We start from the raw sequence: 24,558 nt of genomic DNA, 5'->3' as shown, positions 1-24,558 counted from the left end.
ATTTAAAAAAAAAAATAAGGGCTGGGGACATAGCTCAGTTGGTGGAGTGCCTGCCTTGCATGCACAAGGCCTCAGCACTACAAAAGAAGAAAAATAAATAAATTGGGCTGGGTGTAGTGGCCCATGCCTATAATCCCAGTGACTCAGAAGGCTGAGATTAGGAGGACCGCAAGTTTGAGGCCAGCCTCAGCAGTTTAGCAAAACCACATACTTGGCTAGGCACAGTGTCGAGCACCTGAGGACCCAGCATTCAGGAGACTGAGGTGGCGAGGTCACTTGAGCCCAGGAGTTCAATACCAGCTTGGGCAATAGAGTGAGACTCTGTTTCAAAAGAAGAAAGAAAGAAAAGAAATAACCACACATGTGCAACGCCTCTGCTTCCTCACCCCCTTCTTTAAAGTTCTTTTTATTGGGCTGGGGTAGCAGCTCAGTGGCAGAGCGCTTGCCTCGCACATATGAGGCACTGGGTTCGATTCAAAGCACCACATAAAAGTAAATAAATTAGGGGCTGGGGCTGTGTAGCTCATTAGTAAAGAAAGGGCTTGCCTCACACATGGGAGGCACTGGATTCGATCCTCAGCACCACGTATAAATAAATAAAAATAAAGGTATATAAACATACAACATTAAAAAATTCTTTGTAGTAAAATACACATAACATGAATTTACTATTTCAACCAGTTTAAAGTGTTCAAGCGGGTGGCATTAATACCTTCACAATGCTGGATGATCTTCACCACTGTCTAAATCCAGACCTTTCCCACTCACTACCCCAGAAAGCTCACTCCCACTCCCTCCCTGTCCCCCAGACCCTAGCAACCACTAATCTTCATTCTGTCTCTAAGCATCAGCCTCCTCCAGCATTTCATTTAAATGAGGTCACTCAGTAAGTGTCCTTTTTATTTTTATTCTTCCATGGTGCTCGGGATGGGACCCAGGGTCTTTTGCATGTTACGCAAGCACCCTGCCCCTGAGCTACAAGCACCCCAGCCCTAAAGCATCAAGTTCTCCAGGTTCACTGCAGGGTGTGTCAGCACTTCCTTCCTTTACATGGCAGCATAATATTCCCTCACAGGTACCTTTCACATGTCATTCTTCTATTCCTCCATAGTTGGGCAGTTTGGTTGCTTCCACCTTCTGGCCATTGTGAACAGTGCTGCCATGAACATTTGTGAAAAGAGATGGCTTGAACACCTGTGCTCAGTTACTTGGAGATACACCTGAGTGGTAATATGGTTATTCTAGGTGTAATTTATCATGAAACCAACTAACTCTTCTCCAGAGTGGCAGCACCACTTTCTAGTGGCCGGGGAAAGAGGGGCGTGACTTCTCCACATCTTGGCCAGCAAGCACTTGCTGATTTCCCCTTTCTGGATCCTACCCATGCTCGTGGGCGTGAAGTGGTATCTCATGGTGGTTTTGACTTGAATTGTCCATCTTTTCAAGTGCTTCTTGGCTATTTTCTCACCACCTTTGCAATGTGACCCCAGCTCCCACCACCTCCCTGAACCACCATTCCCACATTCACAAGTCACTAGGCCGTGGGGTCAGCCCAGAGTATGCAAAAAGAAAAAGAAAAGAAAAAAGAACTGAATTCCCATTCTTTTCTCTCCCTCTCAGAAGATGACACCTTCCTCTTCTCCAGCCATTCTTCATCTTCTTGTGCCTTCTCTGGAGAGAAATGAGAGAACTTAGGCCAATTATTTAACTTCTCTGTGCCTGTTTCTTTTTTTATATTTATTTTTCAGTTATAGGTGGACACGATATCTTTATTTTATTTTCATGTGGTGCTGAGATCGAACCCAGGGCCTCTCGCATGCTAGGCGAGCACTTTACCTCTGAGCCACATCCCCAGCCCTCCGCCTATTTCTTTATCTGTGAAATGAGGACAGCAGCTCCTCCTTCAAGGCCATTAGGAAGATTCAGTGTATATAAAGGCTTTAACGTGTGCCTGGCACCCAGTTAGTGTCAGGTAACCATTTAGCAGGGCAGAGGGGAAAGAAGGCCTAGGGGAGAGCTTTCCCACTGTGAAGGTGCTCAGAATAGAAGCGTTTGCTCTGGTATAAGATTTTAGGAAAAACAATCAGAAATTCTTTTATTAAAAAATGAATGAGGGCTGGGGTGGAGCTCAGTGGCACAGAACTTGCTTAGCATGCTAGAGACTCGGGGTTTAATCCCCAGTACCAGGGGGAAAAAAAAAGACTCTTCCTAAAGCTTCATATAATTTTGAAGTTGGGCATGAGGGCACACACCTTTAATTCCAGTGACTCAGAAGGCTGAGGAGGCAGGAGGATTGCAAATTTGAGGGCAGCCTGGACAACTTAGCAAGACCCTGTCCCAAAACAAAAAAAATAAACTGGGCTGAGAATGTAGCTCAGTGGTAGAGCACCCTCAGCTCTGAAAACGAGACATCAAAAGAAAGATTTTTAGGAGTGGTTGTACCACAGGTAAAGTGCTAGTGGACAGGACAAATTTCAGAGCAAGGCCACTGGGTTTGAATCCCTGCAAACATGACTTTGACAATTTGGTCACCTGTCTATGGCCCTGTTTCCACATCTGCAAACCAGAGATGACAAGAGCACCTACCACCTCCTGGTAGTACCAGTGGGTTAAGCATTGCTTGTAACTATAGCATCTCGGAGCTGGCAAATTTTCACTATGGCCAGGGGCGACTTCCATGGCCATCTGAACTAGGTTGCACAAATCCTGGTGCAAACTCAGATGGGGGAGGACTTCACAAGAGAGATCTGGACCCAACCAAGAATCCAGTCTCTTTGGCGGCAGGCAGTCCATTTCATTCTCTCCCTGGGACCTCTGGGAACAGAGAGTAATAACAAGAGTCAAATCCCATCAACTCTTTCCGCTGCCTATCATGGTGACCACAGGCCAGCTCCCTAAAGAGGGCCTGTCCTGCTTTTGATATTCTCTCCTCCTTCCTAGGAGCGCCTGGTGGGTCTCTCCAACTCCCCTTCTCTCAAGCATTGCCAAGGAAATGGCCCCTCAGTGCAGTTAAAATACAGTGGTCACCTGTCATCCAGGGTTTGACATTCTGCAGTTTCAGACACCAACAAGTAACCATGATGTTAACCAGAATGTTAAATGGAAAAATTCCTGAACTAATTCATTAGTTTTAAATAATCTCTATTCCCATGTATTGTTGTTGTTTTCTTGGGGGAAGTTTGAGTTTGTTTTGAGGGGTGTTTTTTTGTACTGAGGACTGAACCCAGGAGGGCTCTACCACTGAGATACAACTCCAGCACTTTTTGTTTTTGTGAGACAAGATCTCACTAAGTTACTGACATTGACCTTGAACTTTGATCCTCCTGCCTCCTCAGTCTCCGGAATCACTAGGATTATAGGTGTGCCTACTGCACCTGTCTTATTACAGTACACTGTAATAATTGTTCTATTTTATTATTAGTTATTATTGTTAATCTCTTATTGTGCTGAACCTTCAAGGTCCAAAGTTTACAAAGATATATAAGCATCTACCCACCCATCCCTGTCTCATTCCCCACAGGCTACGGCTCCTACGACTTGTTTCTAAGCCTGTTATTTTCTCATCCTCACTTTTTACAATTTTAGATACTCTGCTCCCTTACTTGCTCCCTCCCCCAGTCGGTCTGAATACACAGGTTGTTCTGTGTCAGTTCATGAATCACTTCCTCACTCGACAGCTACTTCCTGTCCCCTTGTGGGATGGACCACAAAGATGTAGAGTCCCCCACCGATGGACAACTAGGTTGTGTCTACCCTTTTTGATTTTCCTTATGAACTTTTATTAAAACAAAACAACGCTACTCACCCTCCCCTCTTTGTAAACGTTTATCGAGAAACTAGCGAGTGCCCCAACCCTCTCCGGGTACTGGCCATTTGGCCACTGCCAGGGTCGCCGAGCTCTCAGGCTGCGCGTCGGCGCGGCCCTGCCTGACTGGAGCTGTCAGACGCCGGCCCCCCGCCTTCTGGAGCCCCGCCCCGCGGCCCACCGGCTGTCGGCCCGATTCAAATCCAGCCAATCGCAGCGTGTAAACAAACTCAGGCCCCACCCCCGATGAATAATTCCCGGGCCCCGGCGCGAGACCCATTTAACCCGGCGGGGGGGCGGGGCGGGATTGAGCTGTAACCACGCCCCAAACAAGGACCAATAGGCGATCAGGCTCCGCCCCCGGCACTTGCCGCGCTGAGGACCCGAGGCCGGGCTGGGCTCGCAGCTGCCTGATTTTGTCACCACCCGCGGTCCCTGCTCCCGGCGGGCCAGCAGGGCAGGGAGGTGAGGCAGCGCACTCCGCTGTAACAGCCACACTTAAAGGGCCGGTCAAGAGCAGAAATCTTCCTGGAATCCATACTTTATTTCCCTCCCTTTCTACCTCTGCCTGGTGGCTAAAACCCAGATCAAGGAACGGTCTTTGATGGACACTTTCTTTCCTCACCCCACCCTGGAGGGGCCACAGGAGTGCTTAAGGACTGGGCAAAGTTTTCGTTTGTTTTCCCTTGTTATTGAAGTGTTATGTACATACGAAAAAATGCACTAACGTGTGTGCTGCTCGACTGAAAACTAGAACTGCACGTGATGCTGGCATCCTCCCAGAGAGAGAAACAAGTTGGGTTGGCTAAGTTTAAGACTACAGTCGCCAGTGCAGCGGATGAGCCGTGAAGGACATTATTTTGACTTTCAGAGGTACAAAGTACTTGTTTAAAAACAAAACAAAAACACTTCTTTCGTTATGGGAGTAGTGATCTATCAACCATAGTGGTCCTGCTGCGTGGAAACTGCTCTGATGGGTGGGTTGGAGGTGCTGGGCTCAGTTAGAGATGAAGGGAGTTAGGACGTGGTCCACTTCATGCTAGACGTGAGAGTTAGTGGGAGAAGGGGCGCTCCTTGACCTGGAGGATTGGGAGAGGAAAGGGTTTTTGGAGCCAGTGCCCTGGTTGTGGAAGAGCAGCTCTCCAATTCACTGGACCCCTCCACACCAAATAAAGGGATTTCCTGTTGTTCCTTTTCAACTGCACCATTATAATTACAATAACCTACAAAATGGTGAGAGGGATTCATAAACCCACACTTACGGAGTGGGGCTGTAGCTCAGTGGTAGAGCACCCACCTCGCACATGTGAGGCACTGGTTTGATCCTCAGCACCATAATTTACCAAAGAAACCTGAGATCTGTAGGCCAAGATCAATAAAAATAAAGATATTGTGTCCAACTACAACTAAAAAAAAAAAAAACCCACACTCATTGCAGTGACAGGATTTTCATTCTTGGAGCCACACCTAGTGTTGAGTGGCTGCAGGGCCTATAGGGGAAGCCGCTTGTTTCACAGTAATCTCGGTTGGGCCCCTTTATTATTCAACAAGCATTTGTGAGGTGTGTTTCACCTGCCCAGCCCTCAGCCTGCGTCAGGACAGGGAATACAGAGACTTGTGTGGGACTGAGTCTCAAGTTAGCATTCAAGGAAGTCTGGAATATGGAGACAGCTAAATCTGAATCTCTGGTTGTGACTTTCTTTGAACCCATTTATCTTTCACAAATGGGAATAAGGATTGAACTGAGGTTGAAGTGCCTGGCCCAGGGGTTATTATAATGGTGAGAGGTGGAAGATATGGTTCTGTGGTTAATGATATGCATATACAGATGCGTTCAGGAGAGGTAAACAGATGTCTGCAACTTACTTTGAGACACATCAAAAAATACTATGGGTTTGGCAGACACAGATGCACAGATGTGTGGTAAAGCAAGTAATGTACGAATAAACAAGTGGTGGATTTTTAGCATTTCACCGTAATATTTCTTCTGCTTCTTCCATGTTAGACATTTTCATAACAAAATCTCTGGGGTTCAGGCAGATTTGGGTGTCTCACTATGTACTCACGTTGAACAGATAAGAAAATGGAGGAGTTGGAGAAGTGAGCCGCCTGTCTCTAAATCATCCAGTGACTCAGGTGTACTGAATTAGCTCCCGCCCTGCATGGGGTAGCCTGGAGCAAGTCTCAGAACCCGTCTGGTCTCACAACCAAAGCTTAATCCGGGACTCACAGCATGCCTCCAATTCTCAAAGGAAAAGGGTGTCACTTTCAAAGGGCAGTGGATCTCAGTTCATCAGGACCCCTACTGGGCCCAACACAGGCCCTTGGCCATCCCTTTGGCTGCTCCTCACCATGGGGCATTTCTCATACCTTACCCATTGCTTTTAGAGCAGCCCTGACAACACCTGTCATCAACTCTGAAGTTTGGTCAGGATTTCAAGGATGTCAGGGGCCAGAGCAGAGCAGGGAAGATGGACATTTGACTGGCAGCCATGACTAGATTTGGGGCTGGGCTTTTGTTGGCTCCTGCAAACCTAGCAAGGCTCATTCCAAGTGGCAAGATGTTAAGGTCACCCCTAAGAGGTCGGGTGTGTGTAGGAGGGGGGAAAGGTAGGTTTTGTTTGTTTCTTTGTTCAGCAAATCTTTCTTGAGCACGAAACGCTGGGCACATTATAGGGGTAGAAATATACCATAATTTACCAAAGAAACCTGAGATCTGTAGGCCAAGACCAAGAAGGGCAACTGAGACTGAGTGACTTATTGGCTTACTTGTTGTGTTTCCTAACAGACTGAGCCGTGTGGGCATTTTAGAGATGAGGAAATAGAAGTCCAGAAAGGTGAAGTAATTTACTCAACATCACACGGCAAAGTGGAAAGAGAAGAATGTAAAGGAGTTGACTGGTTTGAGTCAGGGCCATGCACAATTAATTTTTAAAAATACACTTTTAAAAATGTATGTCTTAATATTACAGGCAGTACCGCCAAGACATTAGAATGCCAAGGCTTAAAACGCATATATTATGGCTCAATCTCTCATTTATTCAGCACCTATTTATTGGGCACCTACTGAATGCACCAGCTTTTCTAGGGCCCCTCCGCCCCGGGAGGGCAGGCCTGGGCAGTCGCGGTTCCCGCTGGGCCCCCTGCGCCGCTCAGGGCACACAGTGGGCGCTCACCAGGCGATCCGCAAATGAACGCGTGAATCCAAGTGTCGGGCCGGCGAGGCGTTCCCGGCCCGGTGGGGCGGAAGCGGACCCGACACCACGGAGGCGTCCTGGGGCTTCTGGGAATCCCATCAGCGCGGCCCGGGAGGCCTCCGGGAGACCAGCGTCCTCGGCTCCGCCGCGACAGAGACGGACTCGGTAAGTAATCTAGCCACGCCCGGGGGGCCCGGCAGGTCACCCCAAAGACGCCGTCGCCTTCCACTTGATCGGCTCGGACTCCGGATCCCTTCGCGGTCTCCTCCGGGGACTCATCTTCTCCTCCTCCATGCTAGACTCCCGTTTCCTTTTCGAACCTTCAATGCTCCCCTTTCGGTGCGTCGTCCCGCCGCTGGCCCCCGCCTCGGGGGGCGCGCCAGGGTGCACGGTGTCCCGTTCTAGGCGGGCCAGAAGCGGGGTCTGGGCGGCAAAGCCCCTCGGCTTCCCTCCCACTGCCACCCGGAGCGCAGCTCAGGGAGCGGACACAGCCGGAGCCCGGGCAGGCGCACCCCCAAACTCCGGGCCGGCTGGGGGAGGGGCGGCGCCGTGCGCAGGGCGCCCTCCCCGGCGGCCGCAGCCTCCCATTCGCTCCCGGGCCCGCCGCTCGGCGCCGCCGGGCCGGGGCTGGCTAGCGGAGGCGCGGGGCGGGGCCTCCCTCAAGCCCATCCCCCGGCGAGGGCGGAGGGAGGAGGAGGAGGAGGAGGAAGAGGAGGAGGAGGAAGAGGAGGGGGGGCGGGACACAAAAACCTGCAAGGTTTTTTTTTTTCTTTTGCATTTAATTAAAAAAATTTTTTTTGCACACCCGAGGGGCGCTCCCCGGAGCGGGCGCGGGCCCGGGGCGCGCGGGCCGCGGCGCGGGGCGGCGGCGGGGCCCGGCGCGCAGCCGAGCGGCCGCCATGCGATCAGGCAGTGCGCTGACCGGCCCGGCCGGTCGGCCCCTTCTGGGTCCTCCCTTTGCAGCCCGTGCGGGGCCGTCTCGGAGACCCCGCGCCGACGGCTGCTCAAACATCAGGGTGAGTTTCTCACAATGTAGCAATTTCTCTTTAAATCTCTTAACTCTCTCTACCTGCGAGTCGGGGCTGTGACAGGGCGCAAAAGCGAGGGGGGAGTGGGGGTTGGCGGCGAGGGTGTGTGTGGGGGGAGCCGGAGCCGGGGCCGAACCCACCCCCCCGACACTCTCACTCTCAGCCCCCCAGCCGGGGCGCAGCGTCCGCTGCCTCTCTCTCTCTCTCCCTTTTTTTTTTTGCTCGGCGCCCACCACCACCGGCACCCCCCACCCCGGGTCTCTCCCGCCGCTGCCGCCGCCCCGATCCTACGGGGACCCCCCCTCCGCAGCTCCCCTGCCCAAGCCCGGCGCCCGGTGCCGCTCCGGCCCTCCCGCCGGCTGCCGGGGATACAATGGAGCGGCGGAAAAACGAGACCTAACGTTCCACGGGGGGAGGGGCGGGGAGACCCCCCCGGCCTCGGCGCCCCCTCCCCCGCCCTGCTCCCCGCCTTTCGGGGAAGGCGAGGGCATTGGGGCAGCGGGTAGCGATTTCCCGGCCGAGGCAGCGAGCCTTCACATCCCCCTCTCGTCCGTCCCCTGCGCCCCCTCCCCAAATCCCTCCCAGTGGTGCCGGGCAGAGTGGGGCCTCCGCAAGCTGGGGAGGGATGGATGGGGAAGGAGGCTACAGGGTCTCCCCCTCCCCACCGCCCCTAAACAATGAAAGGAGTTGACTTGGACCCCCAGCCCCAGCAAAGAAAGGAGTTGACCCCCGCCCCCCAGCTGGCTGGTCCCTGAGGGGGCGGTCACAGAGGGCTGGGGGGAAGGTGAGGCTTGCTCCTGTCACCTCCCGAGATTTGGGGCGGCCCCCGGTCGCCACCCCGTCGGCCTGGAAATGGGAGGCACCAGGCCTAGCCCGGGCACCGCGCTCGGGTGGTGACCTTTAGACAAAGGCAACCCTTTCCCCGGGGTGAGCCCGGACGAGCCGGGCCGCGGCCTCCCTGGGCCCCTGCGGAGGGCGGCCAGGCGGCGGGCACCGGGGAGGGATGGAGGAGGAGGGTGGAGGGATGGAGCCATCTGGTTTTCCCATCCCTCGCTGTCCCTCCGCTGCTTCCCCGGCTCCTGTCACCGGGAGACCGCGGGGAGGCAAGGGACCAGGGGCCGCCCAAGCCCCGGTCCACCGCCAGCCGGAGGACCCGGCAAGGAGCCGCGGGAGGGCGCGGACTCAGGCTCGGCTGCCAGCGGTGATTGGAAGGCACGGTGGCTCCTTCCTCTCCGCGCCCCTTTGTTTTGCTTTGTGGTTCTGAGCAGCTGAGCCTCCCCGGAGGTGGGGTCAGAGGCCGCTGGGTCAGCTTTCTAGGGGAGGCCCCCGGTGACAGGTTCCAGCTCTCTGGTGTCCCCAGCCTGTGGGCTGCGGTTCCTCCTCAGTTCCAGTCCAGACCCTCATCCCCTTTTGTCAACTCCCCCCCAGTTAGTGTAATAAAAATCTGGGATTGTAATGAGCGTTTGCATTTCCCTTGCACCTCCTGAGGGGCACCTGTTAGGGAAACTGGAAACACCTAGGACTCCAAGGCCTGAGATTTATCATCAGTGCACTGTGCTTTCACCCTTTCTACACCTGAGCTGGGGGTCCGGGCTCTGTCAGCTCTGACCCCCACCTCTCCAAGGAAAATGGGGAGGCAGACAGTTCAGGGACCACCCTTTTCCTTGCCTAATAGGATTCAACAACCAGCAGGTTCACCTTCTCTGCCCCCCCCCACCACCAGACATTCCCCCATCTCCCAGAAGCCGGAAATAACATCTCCCCACCCAGGGAGTACTATGGATTGGCTACTGCTAAGTGCATTGCAGCTGGCCACCATCCGAGCAGGAAGTAGGGGCACTTATTTTTCCCATTTCGCAGACAGGTTCATTAAGGCCCAGAGAGGTTAAAGGGCTTGTGCAGTCCTGGGTCACACTAAGCCCCAATGCGGAACCACTTAAGAGTTTCTCCAACCTAAATCAAAACTATTGTACTTTTTGTGGCACTTTGTTTCTTTGATTTAAGTGGACCTGGGTCTTAAATATAGATAATCCCTGGAAGGAGCTACCAGATGTCTTTCTGTGAGGGCTGGTTTGGGCAAGGGCTAGAAGCATCTGGAAGTGGGCTGAGGCTGTGGCTAGGTCAGAGCAACTTGCCTTCAGGAACGGAGAGTTGGAGGTGTGAGTGGGGCAGGGGGAGCCTCAGACCTGGGAGCTCGCGCCAATGTCTCTCCCCCGTCTTCATCTGCCATCTGAGCGGGAACTTGGCCTGCTTGCTGCTGCTCAGCCCTGCCCAGAGGTGACTGAGCTGACTGGAGCTGTTGTTGATGCGGTTGATGGCCCTCTGACTCGTCACCCATCATGGCACCTCATGCAGTTGGCAGAAAACTCCAGTGTCCACCGCTGTTCCACCCTGTGACCCTAAGCGGGTCATTTTCCTGACTCGCTCAGTTTCTTCATCTGCACGTGGGGATAATTACAGTTCCTTTAACTCACTTCTGGGTGGGTGAAAGCATCATCCAGATGTGTGGTTTATATTCACCGATCAGCAGGCAGGATGTGGATGCTACGGGCACTGGGGAGGCGTGTTGGGTGCTAAGGTGAGTGGCAGGAGGCCTCTGCCCCAGAATTCCCTGCCCTAGGGGAAAGGCAGCTGAATAAACTCCACTTCAGTGATGCTTGCCCTTCTAGCTCTAGTGACTGGGGACGCCAGCCCTGCGCACTAACCGCTGCTGCACATACAGTTAGCTGCAGGGGTGGGGCTGGTTGGGCTCCACTTACCAGTGAGGGAGGTCATGTGAGTGATGCCCTTGGACAGATGAGGAAACCGAGTCGGGAGAGTGTTCCGGGCTGAGCTAGGCTCTAAGCCAGACTGCCAGGGATGCTGGGGAGGGGGCACCGTGTTTGTCACCAGAGCTGGGGAGGCCACACCTCATAGGCTCTGATCTCAGGGACTTTGACAGGTCCCCTGCTTCCCCAGCCACTGTCCTCTCCTTGATGTTCCTTGGTGACATGACATGACAGGCATAAGTAATACTAACCTTCAGGGTGGGGCGGGAGAAAAGCTATGCAGAGCAGTCTCTTGAGGTCGAGGTCTGAGCTTTCTGAAGAGGGGAGCTACTCTCTGGGGAAGGTCGGAGATTTGGAGAAAGGCCAGGTGGGGGCCACTCCTGCACCCCCCACCTGCTAACTTCCTTTCCAGAGGCCTCTGGACCTTCCCCAACCTTTCCTCAAGATGTGGGGTCTGTCCTAAGGCTAAGAAGGGCCAGGGGGTCAGCGCCAAGCCTTGGGGCCATGGGGCAGAGGGCTGTTTCCTTACCTCTAGGTACAGCTGCCAGCCTTCCCGGGCCCCCACCCCAGGCTGCCTTGACTCCCAGTCTCAAGAATGCAGAGGGCTGCTGCTGGGGGCTAATTGGAAACAGGAAAACTTGGCATTCCTTTGCAGCCGCCTGGGCTGGGAAACGTGAGGGGCTGCCATTTCCCTTCTCCCACCCTACAGGGGAGGGGTGGGGGCAGGGAGCACGGTTATCTTGTCCTGGACTATTTTGTGTGACCCCTGCCCCAGGCACCTCCCTGCAGTGGATGCAGCTCCTGGCACCTGAGCTGGGCCTCTGTCTGCTCTGGTCGCTGCTCCCGCCTTCCCCAGCAGAGCGAGTTGCCCCACTCACCCAGCCCTTCCTCTCCTCTGGTGTTTTGTCCCCCTTCTTGCCAGAGTTTGCTCCCCAGCAACATCGAGTTTACCACACCAGAGCCACATGGGAAGAGTTTGGTTGAATGGTCCCCAGGGATTCCCCCTGGTCCTCCTTGGCATTCTCCCTGGCCTACAGCACCCCCATTTGAGTTTTGTCCCAATTGACTGAAGCCTTTGTGTCTCAGTGACATGCAAGTTTTCCCGCTGGGGAGGGAGAGCTTTCTAAGGCATTTCCAGTTTGGTGACAATTAGTTTTGTGTATGAGTGTCTGTGTTCATGGGGGGTAGGTGGCTGGCTGTTGGCAGGGGAAGCAGAGAGAGCCTTTGTTTCCTTCATTGTTCCCAATTAAACTTCCTGAGGGCCTACTGTGTGCCAGGGCCCTGGGGATCAGTCATGATATTGGGACCCAGTCCAGCAGGAGGAGGAGGAGGGGAGGAATGCTGGATCAGCTGCTGTGGGATTTGATTAATTCTGTCTGGGTGGCCTGAGAAGGCTCCCAAGGAGGAAGCCACTTCTCTGTGGCTGCTTTTCTTTCTAAGTGATAGATGCACATGGGACAGAGTTAAAATACCAGACCTCCCTGGCCCCCCCGGCTCTTCTCCCTAGGAACACCTCTCAGTTCTGAAGTTCTGTGTGCACGTTTATATGAGGACCGTGTCTTCCAAAGCCCTTGTTGCATCCAGGTGGTGCGTCCCTCCTGTTCTGCCTGTGCGTTCTCACCCTGGCTCCCTGGGAGCCCTGCACCTGGGTCTCCATCCTTTCTGTGGCTTCGTGGGTGGACAGACCTCGGTTTCTATCAAGGTGTGGCAGGGTTTCCATGCTGCTGTGTCCGGGGCAGGAAGGCAGGTGTCCACATCTCCCTGGGAAGTGAGCGTGCTTGGACTCCTTACGGGAGTGGGCTTGCTGGATCTGGGCCTGCTCTGTCTTCTGGTGGCTCCTGGAGACACCATGATGCTGCAGCCAGCAGGCCGCTGGTCTCCGCCTGGATCAGCCTCCTCTAGCCAGTCCCCATCCTGGCAGCCTGCATTGCCAACTCGCGTCTTTGCCTCCGGTGACCTCCTCGCCTCTTCCTCCTGCCTGAGGCTTGCATCACGTGCTTGCCACTTGGTGTGGAGGTCAGCTGCATGGGCTCTGGAATGGCTGTCAGTTTGAATCCCGCCCTGGCCACTTGCTGGCTGGACGGCTATGAGCAAGGGACTTGCTGGCTCTGGGTCTCAGTTTCCCCTTCTGTTAGATGGGTCTATCTTGGTACCTGCTTTATCAGGTAGTCGTGAGGGTTACGTGGCACCTAAAAAGGGCGCAGGCAGAGGCGGCCTTGTGCTGTGGGGGTGGTGTGTCAGTCTTAGGCGCGTCTTTCTCCTGGGGGGGGGTGCTTTTCAACTCAGCCAGGCTGTGAGCCCCCTCAGGAACGGGCATAGGATGGAACGCTCATCTTACTTTATTGTGGCCTGACCTTGGCGAGCGGTCCTTTCTCTGCATCTTCGATTTCGTGTCTGTGGCCCGGGCCGTGCCGCCTCTCCTGGGGTCTGCTGTGACGGCCTAACTGAGCAGTGCCGTCTCAAGCTGGGCCTGCAGTGGGTTTTGACGTTGATTTTATTTTCACGACAGTTACTGTGAGATCCCTGCCAGCTCTCCACTCTGGAAGGTGCCCGTTGCCTTCCTAAGGGTCGCAGGAGGCCAGATGTTGGCCTTCTCTTAACTGCGTGGCCGCCAAAGGCGCAACAGACTCTCGAGCATCAGACCCAAGCCTCAGTTTCCTCGCCTGAAAAGAGGAGCACGGGGGAGACCCTGGGGTGCTTGTGCGCTGTCAGGGCTCCAGGCGGCGCTGACACGGGCAAGCCCGAGGAAGGTAGCAGCGGGAGTGTCGTTGCTGATCAGGGGGCACGGTCTCCTCGGGGTCAGCCCCCAGGGCCTCGTCCTCCCTACTCTAGGCGGTCAGTGTTGGCATTCTGTTACCTGGGGTTCCCTTGGTGCTGGGGATTGGACCCAGGGCCTCCCAGCGGCTGGGGGGTGCTGGCTGCTGAGCCACACTCCAGGCCCAGCACTGGCCTCTCGCAGAGGGCAGCATCCACGGCTCCGTCTCTTTATCTGTGCAGAACTTGCCTCAGCGAAGCTCAGGTGACTGAGTTGCAGAAGACCTTACGACAGGCCCTGCTCTCCAGCCTTGTTTTGCTATTATCATCTGAAGTTTTTCTTAGGGCGAATCTAAGGGGCCCAGGTCCCTCTGCTGCCTCCCGAAACACTGAGGGCCGAGGGACGGCGGTGCCGCCTGTGTCTTCTCCAACAGTTTTCTGCTGATTTTTTGTTGTTGTTATCCCTCCCCAATCCTGCACACACCCCCATTTTTTGCTGGAGGTTTATTTGTTAAATTAATTTGTTTTGGTTCTAGGCATCAAACTCAGGGCTCCTCTACCAGTGAGTCACATCCCTAGTCACCCCTTGTATTTTATTTTATTTAGACAGGTCTCACTAAGTTGCTGAGTCAGACCTTGAACTTGGGATCCTCCTGCCTCATCCTCCCAAGTTGCTGGGATTGTAGGCGAGTGCCCCATCCTGCTGGAAAAACTTTAAAGCTAATTCCAGCCCTGGGTCATTTCAGCTGTGTTCCTGTTGTTCTTAGTGGAGTTTTTTGCTTCTGGGATCCAAACAGTTTTCACCACCTGCAGGGACCGTGCTGTTCTGTCTGGGAGGTGACATTACTCCCTAATTGGAGCAACTGAGGCAGAAAGATGGAGACTTTGGCCGGGTTTTCCTTTTTCTTTGGAGAAAGGTCCCCCTTTGGGACCTTTGAGTCCCCTCTCTTGGCCACACAGGACTCACACTGTGGGGGATGTTTCTGATTCCACGGGTTTGGGATTCGCACCTGGATGCAGGCAGTGTGGGACGTGGGTTCTGATGTGCTGTGCTGAGACTGTCCTCATTCAGGGTGAGTCAAGTGGGGCCAGCAGCAGGAGCACCAGAGGTGAGGGGGACTGGGTCGGCCACCTTCTAGCCAGTGACTTGGTGCCTCCTTAGTCCCTTGTCGAAGGCAGGCTCGAGCAGGCAAAGCTCAGGACTAGGACTGGTGCTTCCTTCAGGGCCTTGCTGTTCGTCAGGTCTTACTCGGAAAATGTTTCGCAAGTGCCTGACCCAGGGTAAGCACCCAGCAGTTAGTGTCATTAGTCACTGCTCCTGGGTGTCCCCTCCCCAGGTGGGGAGAAGAAGGCTTTTAGGATGTGGGAGTCTCAGAGGAGGCTGATGCCCCTGGAGCCCCCCACTCTGCCCTCTGCCGTCGACGGGCTTCCTGTGTGTGGATGGGGCTGCTGAGTTCTGGGTGACCCCTTGAAGCATGTCCCTGTGTCCAGCTGGGCAGCCTTGGGGCGGAGTGGGCAGGGATATCTGTTTGAGGCTGTGGGATCCTGGTTAATGACCCTGGGGGCCCCTGAGGGGGCCCCCGGTGGCATGTGGCCTCCCTAATCTGGAGGGGAGTGGCCCCATGTCCCAGGATGCGCACAGAGGAAGCTCCCTGGAGCCCTCTGCTGCGGTGTGACGCAGGCAGGGGGATTTCCACACCCCTGCCCCTCTAGGTGGCTGTGCCAGTCCTGCCCTTCCCCCGGCACCTAGAACTTGAGCGCCCAGTGTGGGTGACGGAGTCCTCCTAGGAAGGGCTCCCCTGGGCTCAGCAGCCATCACCACGGTGACATCATGCCCTCCTTAGGACGTGCCTGGTGGCCCCTACTTTTGGGTGCATGCTGCATTTTCTTGGCAAGCTTTGGTTACCGACAGCAGCCCCTCACCTGCAGTTTCAGGAAGCTGAGGGTAGCAGGAGGTTTAAAGGGCCAACAGTCCCTCAGGCCAACTCCTGTTATGTCCTTGGTTGACTTCCTTCTGTGTCTAGGGTGTGTGTTGGGGGTGGGGGGTCTGGAGAGGGCGAGGCTCTCTGCTAGGGAGGGTTTTGGCATCCTTGGGAGGTCTCAGAGCATTTCACCTTTAATCCTAGTGATTTGGGAGGCTGAGGCAGGAGGATCACAAATTCAGTGCCAGCCTCAGCAATTTAGGGAGGTCCTAAGCAACTTAGAGAGACCCTGAGAACTTATCAAGACCTTGTCTCAAAATTAAAAAAAAAAAAAATAGGAGGGGGCCTGGGGATGTGGCTCAGTTGTTAAGCACCCCTGTGTTCAATCCCAGGCACCAAAGATAAAAATAAATAAAAAAGGACGGGGCTGGGGGGATTGCAGTGTGTTTTTTCCTGCTGATCTCTTCTCATTGAGGCATAATTTATATACAACAAAGTGCAGCGTTGGAGCTTGCTTTTTGACAAGTCTCACCAGTGTGTGCACCTGTGGAACTCATGTCCCATCAAGATGCGGCTGGTTCTCAGCACCACCCCACAGTCCCCTGGTGGCCTTGCCCTGTGGCCACCCTCCTGCAGCAGCCCCTGACTGCCGTGACCCCTCTCGCAGTCGGACTCCACAGCCCTTGCTTTTGCTCAGCATCGGGGTTTAGGGATGGAATTGCTCCTCCTCCTTGGACCTCTCCTGGCCCAGGAAGGCTCCTTCCACACCCCTCCCCTGGATCCCTTCCGCGGCCCCAAGCCCCTAGTCTAGGAAGAGCTCCCAGCTCACTGCCACCCCAGGAGGCTTCAGGAAAGGTCCCTCTTCTCGGAGCACCCTTTATGTTCTCTTTTTGTACTGGGGGTTGAACCCAGGGGTGCTTTACCACTCTGCCACATCCCCAGCCCTGGTTATTTTTAATTTGGAGACAGGGTCTTGTTTAAGTTGCTCAGGCTGGCCTAGAACTCGGGACTGTCCCACGTCTCTAGGATTACTGGTGGGCGCCACGGCACCCTGCCCAGGAGCATTTCTTCCATACTGGCGTCTCACTAGACTCTAAAGTGCAGGAGACGACAAACTGAGGGCTGGCTGTATTCTATGTGTTCTTAGCTTGTGATGCATAGTAGGGGCTTCTTAGATGTTTGTTGAATGAATAAATGAGTGGATGACTGAACCATAGGCATGTCTTAGAGTTGGGGAAAGTAGAGCAGAGAACTGGTGTTCAGAGTCCCTCTCCATTTTCCAAAAAGTGCCCATTTGCTTCCAGATGACCAGAGGTGGTTATTTAAAGTCCCCCTTGCAAAGCCAGGTATCATGTCACATGTCTGTAATGCCAGCAACACAGGAGGCTGAGGCATGAGGATCACAAGTTCAAGGCCAGTCTCAGCAATTTAGCAAGACCCTGTGTCAAAATGAAAAAGGTCTAGAACGTAACTCCGTGGCAGGGCACCTCTAGGTTCAGTCTTCATAACTGCCCCCCAACAAGTAAATAAAACGCCCCTCCCAGACCCATCTGGGGTCCTGGTGTCTGGGGTGCAGTGTTGTTAGAGAGCCCTGTCCTGGCACAGTGCCTCTGCGCAGGCCGCCCATCCTCGGAGTCCTAGCCCGTCTGCAAAGCAAACCTGCAGGCCCCTTGCAGGGTGCTGGAGTAGCCCTGGCCTCTGTCTTAGAGGCCATCCTGATCTTGGCCACCTCCCCAGGGCCCAGGTGTGAGCCTGGAGTCTGTCAGAGGGAACAGTGGCCCCTGCCCCTGGGGATCCTCAGGTGCTGCCCCACAGTCCAGCAAGGAGTGCAAGGCAGATGTGCCGCAGTTCATCAGGTCTGAGCGGCTGTGGAAATGTGAGTTTTGGAGCTGACAAAATGCCTGTGAGTCCTGGCCACTGTGGCCTCTGGGTCCCTTGGCTGTCTGCAGTCTGCCACCCAAGTCCCAAGGCTGTTCTGGGCAGGACTGTTTGTTAAATTTCCATGTTTGTACCTGGACCAACAGAGTTCCCCAGTGCTGTCGAAGCCCTCTGTCCCCCCTCTGAGCATATTCCCCGCTGAGCATGTCCCCTTCCATGGTCCTGTGTCTTTATTTTTAAAGTCTTAAGAAGCTAGGATCTGTTTGTTGCCTGAGGACATTGAGCCAACTTCTGGGCCTAAGGAGCTCCTGAACAGACTCTAGCAGATGTGGGAGATCATCATTTAACTTTGTTTCTGACAAAATCTGCTTTAAAAATGTATTATGTAGCCGGGCGCGGTGGTGCACACCTGTAATCCCAGCTATTCAGGAGACTGAGGCAGGAAGATCCCAGGTTTGAGGCCAGCCTCAGGAACTTAGCAAGATCCTGTCTCAAAATAAAAAACAAAAAGGGCTGGAGTGTGGCTCAGGGGTAAAGCACCCCGGGTTCAATTCCCAGTACTGCGAAAACTAAACAAATAAGAAAGATGTGTGTGAGTCCATACGCGAGTCTGTGTACACTCGCCAGGTGTTATGTTTATATAATAACTTAATGATGTGAAAGAGAAGTATAGCAAAACCACACATGTGATCGGGAAGGTACGTTTGTGGGTAAGGTTCCCTTTGTTCCCGTTCCCACCCCCTCAGGTGCCACCACCCCGTGTTCCTGCCTCCCCTCTCCGTCCCGCCCAGCCCTTGGCTGTCGCTCCCCCCATGGGCCTCACCATGGGCTCCTCCTGCTGCTTCTCTATGGGTGCTGCCTTGTTGCTGTTTGTCCCTTGTATGTCACTTCTCCCCAGACCTGACCCCCAGGGGCCCCCACCTCCCTGTGGCAGAGCTGAGATGGGACTTGCCCAAGGCCACAAGTGGTTGCTCTGCGACCTGGGATTGCTCCGCCTTCTGCGGGCTAATGGCCTTCTTCCCTGGGGTGTAAGTGGCCAGAGCTCTGCCTCGGGCAGGGGCCGGGGCCTGGGGCCGGAGGAGGTGGGGTGAGGTCTGTCTTTTAGCTTTTCTGCTTTGAGAGAGTGCTGGGTGCTGCTGGGACAGGCTTCCAGAGCACAGGGGGCTTCTGAGGCCAGCCTCGGGTGCAAGGCAGGGCCCGCAGAGAGAAGTCACATGGAGCCCGAGATGTCCCCACAGGCCAGCTGAGGCTTCCTGGGAAGGCTGTCTGAGACGCTAGGGCTGGGCCTGGGCAGCTGGTGGTGGTGACAGGTAGAGGCGCCTGTGATGTGGGGAACAAGTCCTGGGGTACAGCTCAGGCCCCCCACCCCAGCTAGTGGAGAGGCAGAGGGCAGAGGCCGAGCGCTGTGCAGAGTCCCAGGAAAGGGACCAGAGCACTCTGCTCCAGGTGGCTGCACACCTGTGGGAGGAGAGCAGGATGGGCAGTGGGCAGCGGCTCCAGGGCCACCCGGGGTTTCCAGGAAGGTCTCAGCGCAGCCGGACTCGAGACCAGCCCTGGGTCCACTGGTGTTCTGGAAAAGTTCCTGGTTTTGGTGGGGGAGGGGCAGGAGCCGTCCTGGAACACGTGAGTGGCCACACAGATTTGAGCAGCTCAGGGGTGGACGGAAGAGGGGCACCGGGGACTTGAACACCATCTTCACCCCCAGCTGGAAAGCCCCTGCCCAGCCCTTGAAGGTCAGCCTGGTCTGGCCTCTGCTCCTCATCTGGTTTCCTGGCCCAGGGTTGCTCTGCCTGCTGCCCGGGTCCTGGATGTGTCTGAGCCCCAGGGGGGCCTCCTCCTCCTCCTGCACAGCACCCAGTGCCCAGTTAGGGCACATCTCTGACCTGGCGCACAGTTGGCGTTCACCCATGATCTTCGCAAGCCTGGAGGAGAGGGGCAGACCCTGAGCTCAGGAGAGAAAAGAAATAAGAAGGTCAAGAGGAGGCAGGAGGGTGTGGGCTGGGCTGGGCCATGTGCTTCCTCTTGGGTCGGGCTTGGGAGAAGGGGTGTGAGGCAGAAGGTGGGCTGAGGGGCTCGAGGATGCGCGGGAGGCAGGGGTCAGGCACTGGAGCTCGTGGAGGGGAGCCTCGGTGGCCTGCCTGGGCTGGCGGGGTGCCTCCATCTCTTGTGTCCTTATGGACCTGGTGCTTCATGATGTGAGAAGGGGAAGCCCGGGTCTTTGTAGAAGTCTGCCGGAGGCCTGGACCGGAGGCCCGGACCGGAGGCCCAGACCTCTCCCCAGTGAAACGCACGCGAGAGTCCACATCCCAAAATGTGGGGAAGGACTTGGGGGGGTTGTGAGTCTGGTGAAGAGCTGTCAGAGGGTGGGCAGGGACAGCAAGGGTGACATCTAGACGGGCACTGGCTCGCCCCATCCAGGCCCTGCGCAGGCCCTTCGCAAGCATTGGCTTCTTTCACTCAAAGAACCCGAGGAGGCGCAGGGAGCGTCCCCATTCCCCAGAGGCACAAAATGAGGCCGGGAGCAGGAGCCTGACTTGCCCAGCACCTCACAGCTGCGAAGCAGGTGGACATGCCCCCGGCGGGCCTGGCCCTGGGGCCACATTGTGTTTAGCAGCCTCACTGCCTACTGGTTTGGGGACAATGACCAGAAAGCACCCAGCCCACATTTGGGAAGTGGCCTCTCTTGCCTCTTGTCCCACGGTTGACTGGCTGCTGCCCGGAGTTCCAGTGCCCCCCCCCCCCCCCCCCCCGTGCCCCTGTGCCCTCCTTACTCTCTGGGGTCTTGGTTAACATGGCCCTGGCTCCCCTGCCGTGAGCCGGGAGGGCCCGGTGACAGCTGCTGTGAGCCACGTGGCCCTGGGGCTGTTGGAGGGCCAAGACAGGAGCTGGGAAGGCAGGTCTGGCCGTCACCTGGGGCCGGATAGAGACCCTACCACTCTGCCTCGGTCTCCCCATCAGGAAACCTGCTGCCTTCCCTTGGAGGGAGGTTAAGGGATGACCTGTGACTCGTGTAGGGTGTCTGGAATCCATGCTGCTTCAGACTGGGCGGGCTCAGGATGCCATGGCCGCCCCAGCAGGGCCGCCAGCTCCCGGCACCACACATACTGGCATCTCCCAGCCCGTGTGTCTGTGGCCTGGAACCAAGAGGGACACCTAAGGATAGACACTGCGGGTCCACAGGTGCATCTACCTGAGAGGTTTAATTGAGATACACATGGTCAGGCGATGGGCACTTGACGGCTCTTCCGGCCAGCTGTTGCTGCTGTCACCGTCCCTCCCAGCCCTTCTGTGCCTGTGTGCAGGTGGATGGGGCCCTGTCGAGAGCCACAGCTTCTCAGACTTTGCGTGGCGCAGGCCCTTGGAGACCTGGTCAGACTCGGCGCTGGTCGGGGCAGCCTGAGGCTGCGTTTCTCCCAGGCTCCCCGTGAGGCTCTGGTTGGGACCCCCGTCAGAACAGTGAAGTGCAGAGTGCTTTTCTGGCTGTTTCCTGGGTTGCTTCCAGGGTCTGAATGGAATGGAGGCGTGGGAGGCAAGGCCGAGGGAGGATCCCGGGCTCTTGGTTTTGGGGTTTTCTAGCAGATCTGAGGCAGATCTGTGTTCATTGTGATCCATGGCACAAGTCATGTGACCCCCTGGCATAAGCACGGCCACTGGGCTGGGCAGCCGTCACCATTCTGCATTCCCAGAACTTGTTCCAAACAGATTCCAGACCTGTGACACAGCAGCTCCCCCCCCCCACTGTAACCTCTCTTCCACTTTCTGTCCCGTGAGTTGGCCTGTTGTGGAGACCTTGCACAGTGGAATCCTGCAGCATCTGCCCTTTGTGTCAGGCTGATTTTACTTAAGCTTGCTGTCTTCAGGGTCTGGGCTGGAGCATGTCATCAGGATTCCTTCCATCCTTTTTCCTTCAGTGCTGGGGGTGGAACCCAGGGCCTTGCATGCGCTAGGCAAGTGTTTCACCACTGAGGACATCCCTAGCCTTTTCTTTTCTTTTTTTTTTTTTTTTTTTTTTTTTGAGACAGGGTCCCACTAGGCTGCTGAGGCTGGCCTTGAACTTGTGATCCTCCCGCCTCAGTCTTCTGAGTTGCTAGGATTATAGGTGTGTGCCCAGCAGCCAGCTGGATATCTCCCTTTTTATGGGCAAATAATATTCCATTGGAGGAATACACCACATTTGGCTCATGGACACTTTGGTCTTATCCACCCTTTGGCTGTCATGAGCACTGTGCTGTGAATGTGGGTGTAGAAGCTTCTGTTTGAGTCCTTACCTTTGGTCAGTTGGCTCTTTATTTAATTTTTTGAGGGACCTCTATACTCTTTTCCACAGCCACAGTATCGTTTTATATTCCTGACAGTGAGTGTGGGTCTAGCTTCTCCGCGTCCTCGACAGCACTTGTTACGTAGGATTCTTTTTTGTGCCCTAAATTTTCAGTCTGGTGTCTGTTATGTGCTCCCAGCACACCTCAGTGTGACTTGCTCAATTTCAAGTGCTCCACGTCCCACGCACTGCTCATGGTAGAGGTTTGCACGGCTTCTCTCCTGAGCTGATGATGGTGGTGGGGATGCTGCTGCCCATGATTTTCTCTTTGCTCTGCTTTTGTTATGTTCTTGGCTGTCCTGGGGTGGAGCGTGCTGGGGGTGGAACCTGGCGACTCACACGGGGCCAACTCTCCCACTGAGCATCCTCCCCAGCATATAGCATGTTTGGCGGATGAGGCCGCGCAGCGCTTCCCAGGCCTGGCTCCTGGCTCCCGGGAGCCCTGCCTCGGCCTTCCGAGAGACCGCAGGGCCGGCTGCAGTGATGGTGGCTGTCGATGCGATGCGGGGCCCTCTCCTCTCCTCTCCTGTGGACCTCTGCGTCCTCTCTCCCTCTTCCCCTCCTCTCGCCTTCTCCTTGAGCTGGAGCCACTCTCCTATCCACAGCCACTGTCACCGCAACTGTCACCGATGAGCCCCGCCCTTTGTTCTTGTGCTTCCCTTCTCTGTCCTCCGCTGGGACCTTGCCTTGGACAGGGCTGGCCAGGCCCGAGCTGGGAGCCTTGGGGAGGTCCCAAGCTAGGAGTGACCTGACCTGACATTTTTAGACCCGCACCTTGGGTCGCTTACGCAAGAATGTTCCTACGGCCAGGTTCCCGGGAGAGGGGTGGCCGGGCAGAGGGAGTGTGCCTTGGGTGGCTCGCCGGGTCGCATTCCAGAAAGGCCTCCGCGTCCCCTGCTCACAGCAGCAGGGTTTCTTGAGGGGCCGCTTGGCGCCAGGCTGTGGTGGACTCTGGGACACTGCAGGCATCGGCCTGGGTCTGCCGATCGTCCACTCTTGGTCCTTGCGTCCCACCCTCAGATCCCCCAAAAGGTGAGGGTTTTCAAGGAGCTAAGAAAGGAGAAGCTGGAGAATGTTCTGGGTGGCAGAGGCCTGGCACATCTTAGGTGGGAGCTGTGTGGCCCTGGCACCACCGCAGGGTGTGGCCGGGAGCTGTGGGTGCAGCCGGGAGCTGTGGGTGCAGCCGAGGGTGAAACAGCGCCCCGTCCTGGGGCCTGCTTGGGGGGTGCAGTGAGAAGGCAGAGGGCGTCTGCTCGGGACCCAAGGCTAGGCTTCAGTTTGTCTGGAGTCGCAGGGAGGGGGCGGCTGGCCCGGGCAGGCCAGGCTTTGGACGGCAGCGTTCAAGGGCTGTGTGGGGAGCCTGGCCTGAGCCTGGGCTCGCTCTCCTCGGGCGAGTTGTCCTCTGTTGAATGTGGATCAGTCGCAGCAGAATCTGCCTCCGGGGCCCGGGCCAGCTGTGGTGGAGCCGGTGCTGGTGTCTTCTCTTGGTCGTTGCTGACTGTGGCTGGTAGGCAGGCCAGGTCCTGGTCCCTCGGACGGCTATCCAGAGAGGGAGCCGTTTGCCCAGGTGGGGACTTGAATCTGTGGCTGGCCCCGCGCTCTGGGGCTTCCGTTCCTGGCCTCAGGCGCTCCCAGTCTAGCAAACAGCCAGCAAACAAGACCCGCTGTCCAGGCCCCAGCAGCAGCGTAGTGACCATGGCGCTCCCATGGTGACGGGGGCGACAGGCTCTTGACTTTCTGCATCCTGCTGCATGTGAATGTTCGTACCTTCAGCTGCAGAAGCGCCCGTGACTTCAGGGTGCTCTGTGACAGCCCCAGTGCACCCTTGTCCCCGGACAGCCCGATAGTCCCCACACTGGGACACATCTCAGCGCAGGCTTGGGGGAAAGGCCCGTGGCCGCAGGAGCACAGTTCTGTGTCCTGCCCTGCGTCTCCGGCTGGGTGCACACCGTCGGTGTCTCCCAGCGTCTCATGCCGTCACCAGGCTGTTCAGCAGCAGCCGTGACCGCAGGCCTTGGTGGAGTGGACTTGCAGGGTGGCGAGGACTGGGCAGTGCAGCTCTGGGGACCGGGCCTCCCGTGGCTCGCCACCTGAAGTGCGCAGTGGGCCTGCCTGTCACAGGCCACGCCATGGGGGCCATGGGAAGCCTCGTTGGCCAGACCCAGTTTGGTGGGAACCAAGAAGGTGGCCAGGCCTCCAGGTGGCCAGGCAGGGGAGTCCAGGAAGATGGTGCCAAGGAGGGGATTTGACTCACCCCACTGGGACGGGCACGTGTCTCCAGCGGGTAGCACTCTGCTGGGTTTCCGTAGAGGGCTCCAACTGCGTCCCCAGCTGTGTCCTCCCCCGAGAACACCCGCAAACAGACAGAAGCCAGGAAGTGAGGACCCCCTCAAGGTGGTCACCAGCCCGGGAACGTCGGCTCCAGCCACTTGGTCCTCGCCCTCAACACCAGCCGCTTGAAGTTCTGTTCTGCGATTCTGCAGCCCTGGGAGTTGAGCTCGGGCACTCCTCCACTGAGCTGCGCTCCAGGCTGTTAGTTTCATTTTGAGACAGGGCCTTGCTGAGTTGCCCAGGCTGGCCTCGCGCTTGCCACCCTCCTGCCTCAGCCTCCTGTGTCCCTGGGGCTGCAGGCCCCACCTACCCAGCTAAGTTTCACTTTTTTATTCGTTCTGATCCCTGGTCAGTAGGTGTGCAGCCCCCCGTGGGCCTTTGCTCTTGCCCACACGCTCCGTTGGCCTGCAGCGGCCCTCACTCCCGCCTCAAGCTTAGCCCGCGCTGTGCTGGCTGCCCACCGCCACTGCCCACCTCAGTTGGCCCTGTCGCCACCCTCCCAGGGCATCACAGTGACCTCGTCAGGCTTCCCCCACCCTGGACCCACTGCCTAGGCC

General features: G+C 56.2%; 1 protein-coding gene and 1 long non-coding RNA gene across 6 annotated transcripts in view; one reads left to right on the top strand and one right to left on the bottom strand.

Moving 5' to 3' along the window:
- Positions 1-619: 619 nt before the first annotated feature.
- LOC110599252 (uncharacterized) lies at positions 620-7,727 on the bottom strand. Its single transcript, XR_002485237.3, has 2 exons — positions 3,806-7,727; positions 620-1,671 (listed from the first exon to the last, which is right to left on the bottom strand). It is a non-coding gene; the product is annotated as an uncharacterized LOC110599252 (long non-coding RNA).
- Positions 7,728-7,859: 132 nt separating this feature from the next.
- The window catches only part of Bicra (BRD4 interacting chromatin remodeling complex associated protein), a 67,644-nt gene continuing 50,945 nt past the window's right edge, over positions 7,860-24,558 (top strand). For 3 of the 5 annotated variants that reach the window (XM_078031776.1, XM_078031778.1, XM_078031774.1), the window contains exon 1: positions 7,861-8,018. The gene's annotated coding sequence lies outside the window, so the exon portion shown is untranslated. Of the gene's footprint in view, positions 8,019-14,158; positions 14,239-24,558 lie in introns of all 5 variants that reach the window. The other 2 variants (XM_078031775.1, XM_078031777.1) reach the window with 2 other exon arrangements.

Source organism: Ictidomys tridecemlineatus, chromosome 15, assembly GCF_052094955.1.
Source record: "Ictidomys tridecemlineatus isolate mIctTri1 chromosome 15, mIctTri1.hap1, whole genome shotgun sequence".
In the NCBI taxonomy this organism is placed as follows: Eukaryota; Metazoa; Chordata; class Mammalia; order Rodentia; family Sciuridae; genus Ictidomys; species Ictidomys tridecemlineatus.
This window is presented reverse-complemented; position numbering and strand designations above follow the sequence as displayed.